A 22,691-nucleotide genomic window follows, 5' to 3' on the forward strand; every position below is an offset into this window, starting at 1 on the left:
ACACCAATAATTTGGAATACCAAATTTTACTTGACACGAAGACAGAAATGTTAATAAAAACTGGCATGACACCTGTACTGTAGCAGAGAATTTGGCAGGTTTGTGGGCTCTAATCTCTGAAGGTCAGTCATCGTTAAACAGAATGCCAAATAATGATACACGCTAAAGCTGAAAGTAGGAATGTTATTGATGTACATGCACTTAGATGCACGAAAAAAGAGACTATTTACTCTTAATGTAATATATTGGATTTGTAGATGTCTAGGTGAAGCTTTCCCCAATCTTCCAAATCTGACAAAACCAGCACTTTCCTACCTCAAAGAAAAGCAATAAAATTAAGTGCAGGGCAACTCCGTACACCCAATGATTCACAGCACACAGGGAGCAGCTGAGCTGTGCAGCAGCAGCACCGCTGCAGGACTGCCCGCCACGCCTACGGTGCTCCCTGCTGCGATGCACAACATCCTCCAACAAATAACAGCAACTCTGCTGACAAAAGCGGTTCGGTTAGGAGGCATCGTTGGGATACTACAGTCTAGTGGGTCTTTACACAACAAGCATCTACAGAGAACAGGAAGCAATGAGCAATGCTCTACCATCCTTAGCTTCTGACAAGATTTGTCTCCGAGAAGAACAAAACAAACTGCTCCTGTGAGCTATGTCCAAAGAAGGAATTCTTAAAACTATCAACTCACATTTGAAAAATAAAATTATAGCTGAGCACCCACGTACATCCTCGCCCCCCTCCCACTACCACGGTGATGCTATGCTCCAACTACTATAGCTAATGTGGGAAGCTACACAGAATATGTATAAAATTAGTATAAATGTATAAATTATTTTTAAGTGCAAAAACGGTTCTATACAAATACACAGAATGACTCCCAGAGAACGACTGCACGTAGCTGCAATTGCAGCTCTGAAGAGCTGCATCTGGTGCCACACTGGCTTGGTCTCTCCAAGACTAGTAACAGGACTGCTCTTCCATGTGTGGACACATTTCTGCAATATCTGAAGTTAACATTAGTTTATAAACAGACGGCAATGACTGTGCCAACGCCTATGAAAATGTAACTGGTAGGATCCAAGAGCCACTTGTGAGTCTTATGAGTACTGGAACGTGTTTATGGCTTTAAAAATACATTCACTCTTTTGCCAAAAAGAATTGGAAAGGATGAGAAGCACAGAATCCCAGGGAAAGAAATTCTATGCAGATCATTTTCAGAAGTCTAACTCCTTTTGTATTAGTCAATCTTACTATTAATCAAGGATATGTTTGTTCCTTGAGCGCACAGACAGCGACCAGACTGATAATTTTTTCTCCAAGGACAGAAATGTGAGGGAGGGGGAAAAAAAAAAAAAACAAAAAAAAACAGAAAAAAACAAAAAAAAAAACACCATTATGAAACAATTTCTCCAGCTGTAAACAAAGGCAACAGAAGAGGAGATCAGTGAACTGCAAAGTAGGCTTTTTTGCTTGGCTCCTATGTAAGAGGAGCGGTGCTGCTCAGTGCAGGCATCCCCCTTGCAGTGTACAAGCACGTTTGTGATTTCACACACAGGAAAATGAAAGGGAACTGACATCTGAGGGCAACTGATTTATGTTTATTTACACATAAAAACAAACCCTTTTCCCAATTCCCAACTACAAGCAAGTGCTTCTCAATCACAGGTGCTTTTACCCACATGTATCTGAACAAACAGCATGCAACAGCAAGCGGGTGTGTTAGGGCAGGTCAGCTGCAGGGTTCTCCTTGGCACAGTCCCATTTGTCTGCAGGTAAAAGCTGCACCCTCTACTCAGAGGGTGAGACACCATCTGCTATAGGACAACCAGAAGCAGTCATGAAGAGACTCATTGTATCTCTAGACCTTTCACATTGGGCTGAGAACATTTTGCAACTGAAAAAAAATACACATCTAAAAATCTGCAAAGGATGCGCTGTATTCACCAGAAATTACAACAAAAACAAGCAAACCCACCATGCCTGAAGATAGTTTGGCTAAAGCTTGGGAACAACCCAAATTATTTTTTAACCTGTAGCACTCAAAGGAAAAATCACAGAACTACTTCACAGACGCTACAGACTAATCAGTATAAATTCAGTAAGCAATCAGAATAATCCAAGAGAATAAATGAGGAACAATAATGGCTACATCTGAAATTGCCAGTCTCCTGATTGCTCCCAGGCTGACCAGAAGATTTTGACTTCCTGAGACTCCATTTTTAGCATAATTTCCACAACATACAGCTGCATTCCCAGATTCTGAGATATCTTCTTTCACCTTCAAGCAGATAGTGACATACCTGCACTTTAGCATCCTTCACCTCATTGCATCTTGTGGTTTCTGTATCTGGGAGGAATATGGGAGCATTGTGTTAAAAACAAAAGCAAAAATCAGAGCAGCACCAGAGGCATCTAACATCTTTCCAGGAAACAGCTGCAAAATTCACGGCAAAGACTTGCTTTTTTGTTTTGTTATTTGTTTCTTCTGACCTTGTAAACGGACTAACTTTAACTATTCTAATAAGAAATGTTTCTGAAAGCATATGGACGGTTTTGTCATATCAAAATCAGCAAAAACTGTTCAACTAGGAATAAGTGCAAATTACTTTTAGGACAAACGTATGTACTCTGTGCAATATATTGTTCTCTCTAGATTGCCGTAGCATACAGACATAAAATTCAACACAGCATGCTGCTCCAAATATTGAAAGTTTATTTCAAAATAAACTAACCTGCCTGTAACCAATGACACGTTTTTCTAAAAAAGCAAAAATAAATTTGTCAATGTTTTAAAACAGAGGAAACAGGTTTTAGTTTTGTTTTTTTCTTACTAAAAATTAACTACTTCCCAGTGAACAATTTTTAATGCAACCTATCTACTTGAGTAGCTCTCTGTGCCTTCAAACAAATGTGCACTGCTACCATCCTGGACCAGCTATTTATCAACACAGCAAAGACTAACCCTGAAAAAGGTACCCAGACATGAGCTGGAGCCAAAGCCCACTTTGACTCCAGACGCTGCCGTCACTCGTGTCTTCCTGACTATGCATCTGTCAGAGATACGGAGACTGTCAGTGGAACCTAACAACAACAACAAATCCCAAACCAAACAAGCAGCACCAGGAAAAGCCATATTAAGTTACTTCTCTGTAAACAGAAGTAGACAATGGCAAGCGGCTATCCTGCGCAAATAACTTATTTCCCCTCAGACCTTAATAAACCTTTTCTCTGGATCACTGACTGCTCGGGCTTGTGGGTGGAGCAGAGAGAGATTCCCTAGAGGAAAAGGTTGCTTGAATTTCAGAGAGCAATAAAAGCTGCACAGAAAATTTCAGTTGTAACTTAAATCTCTACCTCTGGGCCATGCTGTGGTCTCTGACAGGAAAACAAAAAGAAGACTGCTGCTAACAGAAAGGTTCACTTTGTTAAGTTCCTTTGCATATGTGCTGTTAAAGGAGGCTAGATCAGTAATGGTAGAGTTGATGTTCAGACCTGCACACTGCAAAGGTACTGGGCATCTCTTAATACTGTATCCACAAACCGCGCTCCAAGTCCCCAACATCTTAGCACCTTGCCTTGCTGCCTTGTTCCTCAGTACTTCTAAAACTTCTTACAGACAAAACAGGGTTGCAGAATACGTGCCACTGCCAGCCAGCTCCCTCCCCACAAGCTTGCTCTCAAGAGCACCCCAGAGATAAGAGAAAGCTGCTCCAAGCATAGTCCTTGAAATACTTTCATCTTAGAAGAGAAAGACCTCTAAAGGACTGCCACTTCCCAACTCTACTCTGTTTAACCTTCCCAAGACTTTATTTTCAAAAGCCAAAAAAAGGGTCTTTTAAGAGCTTCCGGACAACTGACACAGCATGCTCAAGAGCTGCCTTTCCCCTCCAGTTCCAAGCTTTTAAGGCAATTAAGCCAAACAGGACTGCAGAGATGCCTCCAGCTAAGCAAGTACGTTTTTCTCTAGCTAAAAGTCTTTCAGACTAACAGTGATGTATTTCACAACATAGTGTTTAATTTTCCAAACGGTCTTAGAAACTACAAAGCGCTTGCAATCTTAGTTAAGCTCTAATGTCTCTATTACACAAATAAGAATTACACTAGCTTTACTGACAATGGTGCACAGCGAAGTAAGGAATGGCAGCCACAGCCATACAGCTCATACATGCTGAGCACAAGCCAGCTAGTGCTCCTTATAAATCTTGTATGACCTACCTTGCCACATATGCAACACTCCCACCACCTTTCATCACCCAGTTTATGAAACAAAGTAATTCTGTATTATATCTGAGACATTCTGCAGTGGAAAGGAGGGGGAAGAAGAGGCATGTTTGAGTAGATATATATTCATACATTATAATAAACTGCACTGTCTCCTGAGAAATCATGTGTCCATGTGCCTTCCCATCATGAGACCTTCCCAATCAAAAATAAATAAATAAATAAAGTTAAACTTGTAGTCTGTAACATGAGAATTCAATTAGTGCAGTGTGATTAGTAAAAGCTTCTAAGCTACTCTAGTAAAATAATAGAATGAGACTATGATCCAAGATACATAGCATTACAAGCACTTACAAGAACTAGGTCTAGTTCGTTACATTTAACATACTTACAGATATATACAACTAGTTACTCCCAAATTCTCAATAAGGTTATTAATGTAAGCCAACTTTTGAGTAACTTTCACATTAGGGCTACAGGATCAGATTGCATAACATTTTCAAGACTTTGAAGTCTTGGAAAAACAAAACTGAGGTCAAGCAAGACCCCATACTGCTTTAGTTAGCGTATTTGTGGCAGCTATGATAAAGAATCAATACCTGATCAGTTCCAATTAAACAAGTCACACGTTGAGAGAAGAAAGGAAAGGCTAAAACTGCCATTAATTAACATTTATTTTCCATTAAAAGCAACTCAATGCTAAAAATGTACCAAAGCCTTATCTTCCACTCTGTATTCAAGAGCCCCCATTAATTAACATTTTGAACACTGGATTTTTAACCCAAAACAACTCTTTCCAAGCTGCATGGAAGGAATATGTATCAGAGAAGGGAACAGCACAATAATGAACACGACTTGCCCAAGGTCATCCAATCTTAAAACAGAAACAGAGATTTCTATGCATTTGGCTGCCTTGTGCTCTGAAGTGACATCTCCTCACTGGAGGAAAGCCTGAAATAGTGCGCAATAAACAGATGTACCTTAAACTTAGAATTAACACAAAAATGCCCACCCTCACCAATTCTGGGTTCCCAGTTAATGAGAACAGCAGATTATCCAAAACACGAGACCTAGCTATGCAAGACTGGACACTAAACAGTGCACTGACACGACTTTAACAGTGCAAGACAAGAATTCAGTCCATCAGTACACCGCAGCTCAGTGGTCTACCTCATTCATTCACAGAGAAAATAAATAGGATTTAAGAGGAAGAAATGAAGATTTTTCTTTCTCATTTAGCCCAGCTTGGACTCACTCTTGTGCTTTACAGACATCCTACCCAAGCTCCATTCTGAACAAGGCTGCTTTGCCCCGTCTTGTTAACACAGGATAAAGCTTGGACACTCTAGGGAGTTTTCATTCAATAAGCCAGCAAAGTAAACCTTTGCTAGCACTAATAAGAATGGCTTTTTTTGGCTTCAGGCACTCTCCTTTTGCCAAGACTCAATTTCTCTTTTTGCTTTTGCTAAATGCTCCTGAATAAGAAGGGGGTAGGGGTGTCACTCAATCCTCATTACAAATTTCCTGTATTTCATTTGAATTGAGGTGGTCTGATTGAGCAGTACCATGTCAGTTCAAACAGCTAAGGTAAAACCTTTTTTAACACTGCTGCCCTCTGTGTCATGAGATCTTCCTGGGGTCTCTGAGATAAATCCCCAGTATCCAAAGAGCGGGGGAGGGAAAGAGATGCTGCAAGTCAATTACAACCCTTATCGGCTGTAATATCTGAGTGTCACGCTGAGCATGTTAAACATGCTGATCGCTTTGGACACCAGAGGCACAGTCTGAGGCTGTTTGCCCTTCTCTTCATTAAACTGTAAAACAAATAGCTCTCATTTTCAAACCTGCGTAGTACAGACTTTATGAACATCAAAAATAAACAAGAAAATAATGAATAGCTATAAAAAACACACAGAGAACCCTATGACAATCTGAAAGCAGTAATTGTAATAGCTGAAGAAAATTCAAAGGCTTTTCAAACTACTCACAAAAGAGAGATCCTCAAAATAATCTATTTATATTAAAAGATATCATTCCTTTCTCGTGAAAAAAATCACTGCACTAACATCAACCAAAGACACCACAGTCTTGTAAGACAGTAAACTGCTTGCTGACAGCCTTGACAAGGCTTTGCAAAGGCCCGTATTTCTTAAAGCTGTTATGCCACTTAGCCAATCTCTCCCCCAGCCCCATCCAGCATTTTTCACAGCAGAGCGCTTGTCTGAAGTGGAAGCAGACTGACAAAGCAAACCAATGTGGAAGCGAGTTGAAGCAGCAGTCCGACAGGCCCCAACAGACCTCCGGCCTGTGTGGTCAAGTGCTGGGGTGGCAGGGGGCCTCATCTGCCTTCCAACCTTCCATTGCTGGGCACCAGCAGAGAACTGGGCTCAGATACACTTTGTACAGCTGACACGGAGGCAGAACACACTCATTAGATTCTCAGATTGCCATGAGTAACATGTACTTGGTTTACTAACTTCCAAAAACAAGCTGTGGTCTCATGTCGACAAGAGCATGGAATTTTAACTCAGGCTAAGAGAGTTGTTCAGCTCCAGTACACGGTTGCTGGTTTTTGTCATGTGCACATATCTGCAAATCTCTATTTGGGAGCACCAGTTCCCCGAAATGACTGCATTTCTGCATATACACCAAAGAATATCATCATGATTAATAAAGGTCTGCAGTAGCATCCATTTTAAAGTACTCTATTTTCTATCAGTGGAACTTAAGGTCAGTACATACAGTCTGCATTCAATATAAATGACACCATTCAAGTTTTGAAAAGAACAGCAAAATCCCTTTTGATTACTTTTAAAAATTCTGTCAAAATCTTTTGATGTCACCATAAAAATACCAGCTCATCCAGAAGTAAAAAATATTTATCATTTTTTCAAAATCAGAAGCAGGTGGTAAATAAATATGTACACAGTGCAGTAGGTGTAATTTGCGGTATATTTTATGCTTACAGAGGAATGTGGTTCCAATGTCAACATCTGTGAGGCCCTGGCCTAATCACTGTGCAGCGAAATATGAAACAAAATCAATGGTGGCACATAAGATGTAATCTCCGCTGTGTTTGGCTCACTGCACCGAATCCGTGACTCATAAATCACTGTTACTTGCCATTCAGTGAATCAATATTCAGATTCCCTCTTGGTCTATATATATGACCACTAAATGAAATAATAATGACCAAAAATCTGTCACATATTAGGTTATCAATATTACCAAAAAGGATTTCTTGGGAGCAATGAGGTAATCCAGGATAAAATATATTAGACGAGATTGCAAAGAAATGTGAAAAAGCCTCTGGCTAAATACAGACAGTAGGAGAAAGGTACTTTCAAATACCTTTTCTTTCATCATTTTCTCAAGTATTAGCCTTTACTATAGCATCACAATAGCGCATTTGCTGTAAGACTATTTCAATGATACATACTTATAATTAAGTTTTAAAGCACGCTGTACTTGAGAACTGTTCTTCTTTCAAATAATCCCTTCTTGATATGTCACTAGCTTTGTTTGTGTTTTGTGTGATATGTTAATCAGTTTAGGTTGTTTGCCTTTTTATTTATTTATTTATTTTCAAATCAGCAGCCTGACAGTCAAAAGCTCCAGAAGTCTACATATTAGTTCCAAAAAAAGCCAACAACAAACACTTCATAATGCCTTATCTCTCATGTATGTGACAAACCATTTAGTCATTAAAAGGTGGCAGAGAAATCTGCAAAGTGCTGCGTACAATTATCTCCAAATCACAGTCGTAAGCCATAGCATTATCAAAATCTGAAATGCTGACAACAGAAGAGGGAAAGAAATTGCAGGCGGTTCAACTGTGTCATCTTTGAAAGAAATATCAACCAAGAAAGGTCTTCCAACTACTTTTTAAACACATCTGAAATTCTCCAGGTAAGCAAGATTTACAGGTAGAAATGTCTCTGAACTTATATAGCCCTTTGGAAGACTTACACACGCACAAAGCAAACACTGGCAGAAGACCTACTAGATTTTTTTTTATACCAGTAGCACTTAAAGTTAGGAAGCTTAAATCTCAAAACCTGTGAAATAAAAATAATCAACTATCTTTTTTCCTTCACTTATAATTAGCTTTTCTAACACACATGCACAGCAAAATCAAGAAAAGAAATAATCACTCAAAAGTCAAATATGCCAGTGTTGTGTAGACAGCGCTAATGCTTCCTTGCATCTACACACAAATACATACGCTCTGCCCCACTATTGCTTACATATCACCAGGACTGCATGAAACATATGCGATGGGTGTGGATAATCATCGAATCTTCAGCATCTTAACAAAAAGTCCTTGATTCTGCAAATAAATCACAGAATCGCAGAATTGTAGGGGTTGGAAGGGACCTCCAGAGATCATCGAGTCCAACCCCCATGAAGAGCCCATCTCTGCTACTGGTTCTACAAAGCTACTTAATGGCGCAACTACAGTTAAAAGTATTTTATTGTAGAATTTAATGAGCAATGAGCATTTAGATGACTATTCTTCACTGAGCAAGGCAACTGGATGAATACCAGACACTGAATTGAGGTAAGCCATGGGCATTTTTATTTGTTTGTACTATAATGGGAAAATACAAAGCTATTTCAGTCAACTTCTAAATTCCCTTTGTAAAAAGGTTAAGTTGAAAAACTACAATGATTAAACTTGGAGCAGTTACAAGCAAAAAGAACTCTAAATAATAATTTCACAGAAAAGTTCCTACTGCTTGCATGTACCACTGTCTAAAACTGGCACACCTCCCTACCATCTTACGTAGTGTTTCCTCTTCCCTGTGAAGGAAAAAAAAAAACGTATTTTGGAAATAGTTAAGGTCTGGGCCATGCACCGTGGAAAGGGAACTGTGAAGTGATATATTCTCATCATTAAACAAAATGGAATGTAGGTCATCTTCAGCACCGCTGTAACAGCCACAGTGAGTGTTTGAGGATACAGGATCACTCAGTCACTTTCACTCAAATAATTTCGTAAAAGAATGAATGGAAAATTATTCAGTGGAGTGAAAGAAAACATTACATGTTTAATACATTTTTGTATACACATGTATATGTATAATATAAATATATAAAATATATATTTCATATTCCACATATCACTGGTAAAGTTAGAAGTTAGAGCATCAAATGAACACAAGCCCTCTAACGTTACATGGTTTTATCTAGCAGACTAAGAACTCTGTCACACGTTTACAGTTTCTTGTAAATAATGCAGGTCTCGTTAGCTCAACGTGACAGACATCTCTACTTTGAAAAAAATATTGTTTTTTCTTTAATTGGGTTAGGTTATGGTTTTAAATGATAGCTTAGTTAGCCTTTCCTGATTACAAACACTTGATGGCTTTTACCTATAGTTTTTTACCAGAAAAGAAAGTGAATTCTCTTTTTTTTTTTTTTAATAAAATCTTGCTTTTTGTATGTTCTGCTCCAGCTCATGAACTCTAAGTGTAACTAAAAAGAGAAAAAAAGTCTACGTTTGTCTATCAACAATATTTATAAGTGAACAGAGTGGAAAGATTACAAAATTTAAATATGAACATTATATTACGGTAGCAATAATCTAGGTGTTTTACTGGGAAGTGAAGTGGATTACTGTAAATGAAATTTTAAATGTCCTTTCCATTTTATAGATAACACAAAATGACTCTTTTCAAGTCTACAGCGATAAGGATACATGTGCCACACATTTAAATAGTGCCTTCACCCTATCCAACCCTGCTCATGAATTAATAATTCAGTGACATTAATACAAGAAGATAAATGATAAAAGAGGTTACAGCACACAGGCCAACCGTATACATACACTTCTTTTAGAACAGCTAATACCTCTCTGCCAATTACAGTTAGAACTTTTTAACAGTTTTCAATGGCATTTTTACAATCTAAATAGCAGCTTATGCACACACAATTTCACACAACTCAAGCTTAATAAATCTCCTGCTGCTACCAAACAATCATTCTGGGGGATTAAAGTGCAACATCTGCTAACATTAATAAGCATTTTACATAGCAATATGTATAAAAGCAGTTGTTATCAGTCTTCTGAAAAAGCTTCTAGACTGGTTTGGCATAAATTATACCTTTATCACGCAACTGATAACTTTAGCTTGTGGCAACAGTAAGGTAGCTATCTTGCTATATAGTGGAAAAAAATCAACCAAATTGTATATGCAATTATCATTCAAAGTAGAACAATTTTCACAACATTCGAAATATAAAAACATATGCATGCAAAGAATTGCAGGGAAGAACATGGTAAAATCCCATAATTTAAATACTACAAAAAACTGAAGCTCGCACTCTACCTCCAAGAGTCAATTTCTTTGCTAATACCAGTTAGAGCTTTTTAATCCACACTGGGCTTTTTTAATTTTCATTTGTATTTCCACCAAAGCAGAATCCACTGTGAACGAAGGCATGCCTTTCTAAGACATAAAATAAACATCAAAGGTTTTATTTAATTAGGAATTTCAGAATAAATTTTTAGGTAGAATTTGGCAAACGAGCATGCTTTGGAACCGAGAGCTGCGTAATGTCAGCTGGAGCCAAGAGCACAGTTGGCAAACACAGCAGAAACTTTTACATGCAGCCCTGCCAGTGCCTCTCAACCCCTGCAGCTCAGCTGTGGACAGCTAAATAGCAGAGCCTGCCAATCACCCTACTACACCCTGAATGAGACAGTCATACTCCAGCTGGTATTATCATTTGAGAGTATTGGCAATTTTAAAAATGCCTTTAAAAAAAAGAAGAAAGAAAGAAAGAGGGGTTATTTCCAGAACACTTTGTAAGCCCTACATTCTTACTGTTTTTTTATAAATTGAAAAGAATCGATAACCAAATTTGCAATAGTTGAGAATGTAACACTTGAAATAACTTTGCCAGCATCACCTCGTTGCATGAACACATATGGGGCAGTATCAGCAAGCTCATTTCCTTCTTTCATTCAAAATGAAATTTGTATCGAAGTACCTAGAGATATAAAAGAGCAGCAAACTGGATCAAACAAGTATGCAGAATATATTTAATTTGCTTTTCTTTTTAATTAGCAACGAATCTCCCCAGATGCTTGCATTATGAATTGTTTAAACATGATTGTTTTAACATTATTTTTAAGTCAAAACATTGCTTTAAAAAATAATTATTTTCATATTCTCCTGACATCTCCTACATTCTTATTTGACATGCTAAGAGAGAGATGAAGAAAACTGAAGTAGTAAGATACTAAAAAGAGTAGCAATACCTATGCTTGACAACTACCATTCAGGACCTTCTGATGCCATCAGGTTATAAAGTATCTGCAACCGGGGCTGAATTTAGGCACTGATGGAAAAGTGTATTTACAAAATGTAAGCACATTTAATATTTATTTATTCTTTGGACCAGTGGTTTCTTTATGTTGAAGCCTGCACCTACAATTCCCACACACATTTCAAGGACAGGAATCCCTGTCACTGGAAGCAGTGCATGGGAATTAAGAGCCCAAATGCTTCAGCGCCGCAAAGTCTTTCTTTGCAAAGACACTTGACTTTTAGATTAGCATTTTAAAATAAAAATGTTTAAATTACTTCTTGCTGCCTGTAAAAACACAGCTCTACATTAAAGTGACAAATTCATACCCTTTCCGTTTAGCATAGTAAAGACAATGGTGGCACCAGGCTCTCGTTCAGGCCGTCATCATACATGCCCTCCCTGCCACATGCCAGGGTTCTCGCTACCACTCAGATTAGCTTTTGCCATTACATCTGTTTTAACACAAGAATCAGTGCTGAGGCGAAATCTAGACGACGTTTCTGCTCAAAGATGACTGAATATTAAATATGAAATTTAACAGGTTTTAATCATAGCAGTTTGTAAACAGTGTAATATAGATGTCTGCCCTAATTTAGTAGGATGGAGTTCTCACGTAACACTCATCAAACTGCGCACAAAGAAACCTGTTCTGGCATTTCACTAAATTAAAATCTTCAGTCCCCACAGCAAGAACGCACAAATTTAGATTTTATTAATACCTTAAATCAAACTCACTTTCATGCAAGGCAATTTGCAAGTCATCTTGTCTTGTGATAGCAGAGAACAGAATGGGGTCTTAAACATATTTTTACCGCCACTTTGAAGATAGTCTAACCTTTAGGTCTGATCTTCTATTTATAAGAAAAATAGCAATTTATTTGAAATGCAACGAATTCTTGCTTTCACAAATACATTTTTAAGCCTTCAGCTATCACACCAACAGCGATAGGGAGGCTGACAGCACAACAGACAGGAAGTAAACTGAAGAACTGCTGTCCCCAGTTAGAAAACACAAGCCATTTTACCAGCTTCTCATTCACCAATCAATACGGTGAATGATAGCAATACCTAAGGATCACCCTATTTCACATCTTGCCCAAAGACACTTCATTGTTGAAAATCTTCACTTACTAAGCCACATCAGCCATAGCTACTCAGTAAGGCAAACCAATCTAAGTGGTACTCTACACATTTAAACAGATTGACTTTATAACATGAAATAATACAACCTCATGCATTGAAAGCACTTCAGCCTCAGATTACAAATCCAGCCCAGGAGGAATTCCCCATCAGACAGTCAACCATGGACTGAACGATTACTCACCAGTAGTCAGTGAGAGTCACACTGTGCGTTAACAAAGATGAAAAGAGAAGAAAAGCAGAAAGTGAAGCAGGCAGAGCTCCATGGAACTCCACCGCAGGTGGCAGCAGGAATGCCAGAGAGCAGGTGGATGTGAAAGCCTGAGGGAGGCACTACATCCCAATGTCCTGGTCCTGTGGCGGCGGCAGAAGGGATGCACAAGGTGTGGCAGTGGCTGAGGGAGCATGACAAGACTGACAGCAGTGGGAAACGAGCCAACAATGAGCACAGAGCACTCAGAGCAGTGTACAAAGCAAAGGATAAGTGAGTGGGGAACATAATGCCACCTCCTCCAAATGGATTACCAACAGCCCCACTTGCCCATAACCCAACGCACAAGACCAAACTTAAGTGCAAGCCATACTAACTGCAACTGTGAGCTTTGTGATCCACCCAAAGAAGTCCTCTAATCCACAGCAGAAGGCACATATCTCTCTGAATAACAATTTGAAGATGTTACACAAAGGTAACACACCAAATGTTACCAGAGAGGCCACCACAAGGGGATGCACACTTATGCGCGCACATGCCTACACAAAAGGCTATGTGCTATTTTTCATTTTGAGCCCCATGCAGTATAATTATAAATTTCTTTTTCATTTCCCTATTCCCTTACAGATACTAAGGTATAATTCATTAAACTTGTCATCTGCAACAAAAAGTACCAGAGTCCTTCTACTAAGGACCAAAACGTCAATAATTCAAATTGATTAGGAAACAGTATTTCAAGAGATTATTAACTTTGAAGAACAGAAAACATCACAGAAATATTTAAAATTGTACACAAACCTCAGAAACGCAGAGCCTTTGAAATAAAACCATCTATGTCTGTCCTTGTACCAGGTGAAGAAAAGTGGATCCCAGAAGCCACAGTCCACAGGACTAACTCCACAGCCCAAACAGCAGAGGCTGCGGCACCGCTGTCCGCATCACACCGGGGTACTACTGGATGCTGAGCACTACGCTGTAGTGCAAAAGGTTTGTCAGCACAGCTTGAGAATTTACTGGTTTTAAATCTGTTGCGCTGTAGTTTCCATCTCCAGAAATAAGCATTCAGATGAAGTGAATGTCAGTGAGCATGCCTGAGAACACACTGACTTAGGGGAAAAAAAAAAGAACATAACAACCTACCAAGAAAAAAATAAAAACCTTAAAATAGGATTATCCACTTAGGTCGCTCCAATTCCTACACATTACTGAAAGTGCAGAGAATCCTGCACTCTGTCACCCAAGACCATCACTCAGGAGTCCCCAGGCAACCCATCCACAGCACCACAGAACTGATCCGCTCCAGCCGCCGTGCGTGCACCTCTCGTTTCTGGGAAGAGAGTGAAGCAAACTAGTACTTCCCATGAAACATGGGATAAAGTCTTCTGCTCAGAAGAGCTCTTATGGTTTCCATAGTAAACTTCATTTACATGAAGGCAGTATAAAGGTTCCCACATGAAAATGCATCTCTGGTATAATTACATTCTTTCAAGCAAGTTACTTTTCCTCCCACTTGCTATAGTTCTTAGGTGAAAGAAAAATATTGACAAAAACATGACATGAGGGGCACATAAGATAACCACAAACTGAAAAGCATGAAACCACCAAACCATTTACAACTTTTTTTTTTTTATAGAACTTTTAACTATTCCTTGCTATTGGGTAGGCAGCGATCAGCTACCAAACATAAAACTCTAATTTATAGCCTCAAGGTTCCTTCCATGTTTAAAAGGAAGGAGCATGTAAAGATATACAATGTCTTTCTAAGCCTGTCTGTTCTTTGAAATGTCTTCATTAAAATGGAGATTTTGACTTTTTGACTGTGAATAACAGAAAAAGGACAAACCTGGGTTCTGAGTACCATCATCGGAAGACAGCTCATCTCAGACTTCGGTGTTTCATCTCAGATATTTTGTATCACAACTATTTTGTGGAGGCAAGGGAGGGGCAACAGGGCTGTTTCAGTCCCCGAAGATTAGCTGAATTAGCACCGATTGCAGCTTTGTTTCACTACAAAGCAACCGAAAGCACCTGGCCCTGCGTTAAGATCTGCACCACGGGAAGAGTCACACTTCCACAAAGACCCAAGGGGCAGCCATGACAGGGCCGCCACTGCATGCAAGGCGACAAGAGATAAGCATCAGGCAATGTCATCAGAAAGCTCTCAATCACCAGCCAACAGTATTAAAAAAAAAAAAAAAAAAAAAAAAAAAAAAAAGTGCACCTGTTTTTAACTCAGATTAAAACATGTTGTACGCACCATTTTTCATTAACACTTTAAGAAAAAGACACCTTGTGTTCAAGGGTCAAATGGACTCGATCAAAGAAACCACACATCTCAGAGTTCAGCACTGGGAAGCTACTTCTGTGTTCCATTTGTGAATCAAAGAAAATTCCACAGAGCATAGTTGGATGTATATATTATTAAATATTCTATGTATGTATTTTCTACATGTTAAAATTTGTTTTGGCAGCACGCAGTACTTTGAACAACGCCTAAACCATAGTAATGGCTGAAAAAAAAGTAATTCTGGAGACATTAATCGTATCTCTCAATTGTGCAGAAGTCATGAAAAAACTGCTTAAACACAGCACTGAAGATACAACAATTTTTTCCAGTGTACCTAGTATTTTTCATAAAATCCCTACGGATGAGTTTTAGTAATGTTAATACCATAGCTTTATTTGACGCATTGGTTATGACATAAATACCTTAGAAATAAGTATAAATACTATGTTGAGTCCTAGCTGATCTTTCATTTACTTTTCTTCAATTAACGCACAGGAATTTCAATAAGCACTTAATAAATACATAAAACTACAACAAATAAGTGTTCTTTCAGGTAAAGTTAGTCTTTTTCATTCCATTCAGTGTTCCTGTGAAAAATAAACTAGGAGCAAGAAATTTACTGGTTTTAGACTCTTGGCAAGACAACGTATACAAAAATCAAGGCTGGACAAAGAATTAAGCTGAATATAATTGAAATATACCAAACTTTAAAATGACCATTAAATAGATAGGTAGCAAAAGCTGATTTCACTCTAAGTCACTATATTCCCTAGATAATAATAATAATAATGAAAAAAAAAACTAAGCGGCTGAACAAGCAGGCTGAAAACAGTACTTTCTAATCGTGCTAGTATTCAAACACTGATGTAAATACCACGATCACCAGAAATCATATCACTAGAAGTGATGATGATACAGGAATTGTGTGCAAGTGACAGAAGCATAAAGATGAATTTCATTCACAGGTATATTTTAAATGTTAGACTGCCTGTCTGTGCTCTGTTCGGCAGATTTTTCAGTCATGAGCCAAAAACTACTGATCACTTGCATTCAATTTGCCAAATACAAAACCTTTATTAGTCATAACAACGCTGCTGTTCCAAACAGACAAAGAGATATATATTATAATTTTTTTTTTTTAAAAAAAAAAAGACACTTATCCCTTCTCCAGGGTTAGTTGTCCAGGGGCAGTTAAGTATGACTTAGTGTGGCTTCATTTCTAATTCATGCCACAAGTAAAATGACTGCAATGTGGATTTGTGCTTTGATTTATTGTCTCGTAAGCAGAAGAATTCTAATTTTAAGCAGCTATTCATTACGGGATTTGTACAGAAAGAAAAATGCATAGTCTTTATCTCACAGTTATATATATGCACTCTATAAGTGGTTTAAGAAGCACATGGATAACAATCAAGAGGAATTCTGTATGTATTTTTTCCTTCTAAAATATTAGAAAACATTTCACAGTGATAGAAATGTATAAAACAAACCTACTGTATCTTATTTGTAATACTTTAAGAAATTATAAAGAATTCTAACAATCAAAACATTGAAAAAATTGCTTTAACTGCTATGGAATTTTTATGCATTTTTCTTCCTGTTCCTATCTGCTTCCTAGTTAGCATCTACGAGTCAAGCTCTGCTCTCCACAATTCATGCTCTTAAATGGGTTGGAGCTCCACGTTCATCAGGGGGTAACTAACATTCATCCCTATGCATTTACTTTTTACTTACAGATAAAAGATACAATAGTATCTTTTTCACAGCTCAGAATGAATGATGTAAAGCCAATCGAAGAAGCTATGGAAGTTTTTCTAAAATTGAAAAAAAAAATTTTCAGATCATAATTCTTGTTCTGAATATAACACTAAAAGAGCTCTACAATTATTTTTTTTTGTTGTTCTAGATGTGTAAATACAAGATGTATGAATTACTGAAGAAATGTAAGTCATACAGTGCTGTAACGGTTACAGAAGTAACCAACTTTTGAATATTCAGCGCTGAATATGCAATTTTCAATCCTCAACTATCATCTAATAATCCACCAGAAAATGCTTAACTCTGTGTGCAACGCTTCTAAAACACGCTGATAAAAAGTATTTATTGTCAAAAGAAACAGGAGTATCTTACCTCTTCTTTCTGGTAATCAATAACAATTTAAGACAGATAAACACAAGATCTTTCTACATGAAGTGTTATACATACAATTAATCCCATACATCTAGGAAACACATTCCTCAACTTTAGCTAATACTACTCATGGACATATATAATACGCAGAACATATACTGGGAAGTTCTTTACAACAATAACTGCCATCTACACATATTCTTAAATTGGAATAACCCCAGTTATCATTCTGTTACAGCACACTAAGGAAGAACGGTATGTTTGTGTATATGTTCATTATTTACTGAAATGTCTCAAGGTAACATCTTAAAATATATGGCAATTTAGCTACCCTTAGTCATTCTGACTGTTGTTACGCTTAGCGCAGTTATTCATAAATGCCAGCACAATCTAATGTATTTTGTTCAATCATTCACTGTGTTTTTTTTATTGATAAAACATAATTAGTTTTATTAAATGTGGCTTATGCGTTGCTTCTGCAAAGTGAGTGAATATTAACATCTTTTTTTTTTAAACAGATGGAATTTTTCTAAGAATTAAGGAACAGCTTGAATGCCACTTCCATGAAAACTGTACAAGTATGACATTACTGTCATTTTTGTTGTTTGTAGCCATTTTTTAAAGTATCTAAGTTACTTATCACCATAAAAAAAAACAGACCTGATGGAACAGAAAATGAGTTACACTGCTGCTAAAATGAAGGAATATGACTTTATTCAAGTAGGCTCTTCAGTGTAGCAAGTAAATTATCATTGTTCTACCTTCCAAACACAAGGCTGTAGAAGAATGTATCTTAATCTCAGCCATGTTATCCCTACAGTACAACTGGAGTTATATATACACATCTCAATTTTTGTATTGTACAGCAATTTCCACTGAACTAAATTTCTGAAATGCCCTTACCTCATAGGGAAAGTAAAAGACACAAGAAAGATCATGTCCACTGCCTCCCGAAAATTCCTCAGCAAACTACAAATTAAGAAACCGCTTTCTTCATCATGGCAAATACATCAGTATCCTTAAGTGCAAAAACGAAGTTGTAACTTTTCAACTCCCAGTACATACCAAAATCTCTACAAAAGACATCATTTATACATTTTCTGTAAGTCTTACCATTATAATCCTATTGGAGTGTAATTGCTGTGGCTAATATTCTTACTCTGTTATGAAAATGCTCAACATAAATGTGGCACTGAGTTGTTAAGATAATACATGATCATGCTGTGAGAGGGTAATACCTATACAATAGCCTTTGCCAATACCATAAATCTCTTTATTAGACAACAACCTATTACAGGAGATCTACTTAACTGTTTCCCTACTTAGAGGGCCATTTGGTGTTACAATAACAAGCTGACTTTTCACATTAGCAAGGATTAGCCAGTATAAATAATAAATCGACACTGAGTTGCTGCTCTTTTAGATATGGTAAGTCTTTCCTGGTGTTTGAAAAGAAAATCCAAATTAAAACCCTAAGACCAGACTGAGGCTGAACATGTTAGTTTAAGCTATAAGAACTTTAAGCTTAACAAAACAACAACAAAAAAATTCAACTCTCATATCAATTTACTTGGCAGATTTATTACAGGAGAGCATATTACAGAATGCTGTGTCTGTCTTATGGAATGTGCATGCATACTGCTTTATCTCCTAAAAGTATCACAGTAAATCGTCTTCAAATTTACTTGGATATTTTAAAATAAATTGATTGCCGCTGTTTTCCCAGAGATAAAAAGTGTAGAATGCATCTAAGTTCCATCTATTATGCTTTTGTTTGGAAAGCAAAACTGTAGTATAAATGAATTGTTTTCTTCATTAAAAAGGTCTCAACTTTTTTGAAGGATCATATGCTTTCACCGTCAATTATAATACAAATTGTAAAACCTATAGTACACTAGAACATTTCATTCATTGTGCTAGATTAAAAAGTAACAATTAAAAGCATTTCTGATTTTTCACTATTTACAAATAAAGTTATGTTCTGATACTCCTTACTCTTTCTTGTCTGTATTTTTGTTAAAAGCTTAAACTAGAAAACCTTCCACCGTTCGCCTGCTTAAGCACAACTGTATAAATTCATCAACCGTACCAGGATAGAATCATCCATATTTTTATAATACAGAAAAAGCAAAATTAAGAGTTAGCTTTGCATCTTCAATCACCATGATTATGATTCACAACACCACTTGCACAAATAGAAAAGACTTACCTATTGCTTTTTGGCTAGCGCACTACTCTGCTCAAGAGGAACTGAAGCCCTTAGCACTGTGTTGTCTCTCATGCTGACATGACATTTTCAGAATCAGAGAAGACAGTTTATGCAACTGAAATCTGCTCCCTGTCATACAGAGCACCAAAACTGTTCTCCTGTACCTTGACACGCAAGAACTGTTTCACTCCGTTCCTTCTCACACCTCCAATATAGAGGCACTCCTTCAAAAAACAAAAAAAAAAGTAGCATTTATGCCAGCTCTTGCTTACTAACGATTTTATTTTTTTTCCCATTGTTATTTACTGCTACTGATGGACAATCTTTCTAAAAGCTATCTTGCAGAGCCTTTCTGCCGTGCATAGCAAAGCATGCACAGCAGAAGGAAATTGTACTTACTGGAAACAATTCAGCCCTGAATGTCCTGATTACTCTGATTATCTCATATGCAAGCTCCCTCTGCAGGCAGTAAGAAGAATTAGCAAAAATATGTGAAAAATGTGGGTAACAGCTGGCACAGGAACCCAAAAACTCACTGACTATTTAAAAGGAATCCCCTCAGCAATCCGTCTTAACTGTTACCTGACATAAAGAGTTAACACAGAAAACACTTCACTCCTCATGTCTGTGTCTGTTCTTTTCCCTCAAAATTAAACATTCAGCTTTAGTCTTCCCCGGATCGAAACATACGTGTTTCTTTTACAGTCATCTAAATCCTTTTAGGGAAGAAAAAAAATATAAGAATTAAAAGATGTACTGCTTATCTAGAACCAAACAGAAACAAAAGCTCACCCCAAAGAAAAAAACAAAGCAATGCTATCCGATGAGTCTGTCTAACCCAAACCCAAACCATCACTGCATTTACTGCTGTGAGACAACACCCAGTGCCACTGTTGGGTGCAATGAGACACACATGCTATCCAAATTTATAAATCAGTTGAACTGAATGGTTAAGCTTACGTCAAAAATCAACAAAGTCTCTAGCAGTTGATATCAAATAATGAAGTAGCAAGGTAATTTTCACTCAATTGGATTAAAATTGCTTTTCTTATGAAAGGCATTATCTTACCATAAAGTATCTTAAGTTTGTTCTTCCTAATAACACAAGTTTTCAGATAAAAATTCCACCAACACAAATGCAAAGAAGCTTCAATGAATAAAGCTATAAATATTAAGCAGACCAAAATTAAGTCTCCGTCCTGCTAACCTTTAGCACCCACACACCATCAAAAACCTGGGAAAACACGAGGCACTGTCCATTTCTCTGCTAACAGGGAAAGAATGGAAGTATGCCGGGGTTTTTATTTCTCTTATAAAGCCAAATCCCACTTTCTTTCCTTCAACAGGTAATGCCATTAGATTAATCAAGTATATTCATAAAATAAAAAATTAGGCCCTACATGAATTTGGCTGGAAAAATAAGCTCCAAAATAAAATGTTTCAAGCATTCAGTATGAGATTAAAAATAAAAATACAAAATAAAAACCCCAGCAGAAAAAGACAGAAGTAGGCTCGTGATATTCTAGTAAGTTTACAGGCATTCTAAGGGACAGATGTAGGGCAGATTTGAGGCGTTCACCTCAAGATGCTGATGGCTGCATTCAGAGCTCTTCCTTGCTGCCAGAACACCTTTGGCAGTTAGATCCACAACCACTTATTATTAGATACTATTATACACCTCCTCAAATGAGGAAAAGAATGAGGAAGGAGAAGAAGCAGAAAAAATCCCAACATTTGGGAAGAGATGATACTCTGTTCCATCACAGGATACAACTGCCAGAAGGGCAAAAGGATTTATTCTCATTTTCAAATAATGTCAGCATTCAAGTGCCTTTCACATGGCTCCCAGCCCCAGCTACCCCTCCCCTGCATGCTGCGAGCCTCCTTCTCTCTCTCCCTCCTGCACCCTGCAGTGCTCTGCAGGCAAGGACCCGCTGCCGGGAGTGGTACCTGCAGCAGGGAGGCACATCACAGCCACCGAGATACCTCCCTCCCTTCAATATTTAAATGACAGATTTACCAGGAAAATACTTATGGATTGGTCTTCTGGATAAAATGCATGCTGTTCAAAGGGAAGATGCATCGTTACTCATTCTGTGAAAGAATTTTCCAATTCAGTCACTTTGCATAGGAAAAAGTCTAAATTAAACTTCAAAGACTGAACACAGGGACGTCTGGACCAGACGAAAAGAATTATGCCTACCATAAAAACAGGGTTTGTAGATTTGTCAGAGAAATGCAACATCAACAGCAGAACTTCTCGTTGGGAATCCTTCTTTAAAACATCGCTTTATTTAAAGCCGACAGCACCTATTGCTCAGGAATAATTTTGGACACTGTTCACGCCATTACAGAGTGCTATACTAAAAAAGCAATAGATACGATACAGCAAGAAAATATAGAGAAAGGTGAACTCCAGTCTCCTTCTGCATGTGACCCCTCACACTACCACTGCACTGATTCCAGAGCCAGCCTCCCTATTCACACCGGATCCCACCAGCAACAAGGAAAGCATCACCACCAGGAACAAGGTTGGTCATCCTCTCCCCAGCTGCCAGAAACAATTCTTACAGTAATCGGTGTTAGATTATTCTGTCATCTAGAGCAATAATTGGTTTGAGGTGTTGACTGATGCAAAAATACCAACGGAGGGCAAAAAGGAAAGCAGCTTCCTGCTCAAAATGAGATTTTGGATTTTATCACATCCAGAGGCAAATAAATAAACAGAGTATAATTTTTAAAAGCACGGTTCGCCAGTGATGATCTGTTTTGGTCCTACTTGATTATCTTTATTTTTCAACAGTCGCAGATACAAATCTAATTGCACGTTATAAAGGCGTACCTCTCTGGAAGGTATGCATATAGAATGCTAAGCTGCTCTACATGCTATCTCCACTAGAGAAAATAGCAAAGGCACCTAAGAAATACCACAATTTACTTATTCACAGTGTTAATTCATTACCAATCTTCTTTACCATAAAAGGTACGAGCACTCCCAACACCTAATCTGTGCATCAAGGCCTCCGTAATGTAAGAATTAACATATAAAACTTGCTTCCATCTGTACAGTATCAGAACTCAGGATCTTAAATAGCAGCCTTTGCTCCTCTTACCTCATTCAAGCATTTGTAGCTTGTGGTGGCCAAGTAATGTATCACTAAAATATAAA

The 22,691-nt window shown here is 37.8% G+C and overlaps 1 protein-coding gene across 13 annotated transcripts in view; it reads right to left on the reverse strand.

Annotated features, from left to right (window-relative positions):
• Nucleotides 1-19,855, reverse strand: part of ADGRL2 (adhesion G protein-coupled receptor L2) — a 144,112-nt gene extending 124,257 nt beyond the window's left edge. For 4 of the 13 annotated variants that reach the window (XM_042820053.1, XM_042820049.1, XM_042820057.1 and 1 more), the window contains exon 1: nucleotides 316-393. The gene's annotated coding sequence lies outside the window, so the exon portion shown is untranslated. Of the gene's footprint in view, nucleotides 1-315; nucleotides 397-19,522 lie in introns of those variants that run through there. The other 9 variants (XM_042820059.1, XM_042820056.1, XM_042820058.1 and 6 more) reach the window with 5 other exon arrangements.
• Between the last annotated feature and the right edge of the window lie 2,836 nt (nucleotides 19,856-22,691).

The sequence above is a fragment of the Centrocercus urophasianus genome, unplaced genomic scaffold (assembly GCF_019232065.1).
Source record: "Centrocercus urophasianus isolate 14NV4802_14NV808 unplaced genomic scaffold, USGS_Curo_1.0 seq_18, whole genome shotgun sequence".
Taxonomy (NCBI): Eukaryota; Metazoa; Chordata; class Aves; order Galliformes; family Phasianidae; genus Centrocercus; species Centrocercus urophasianus.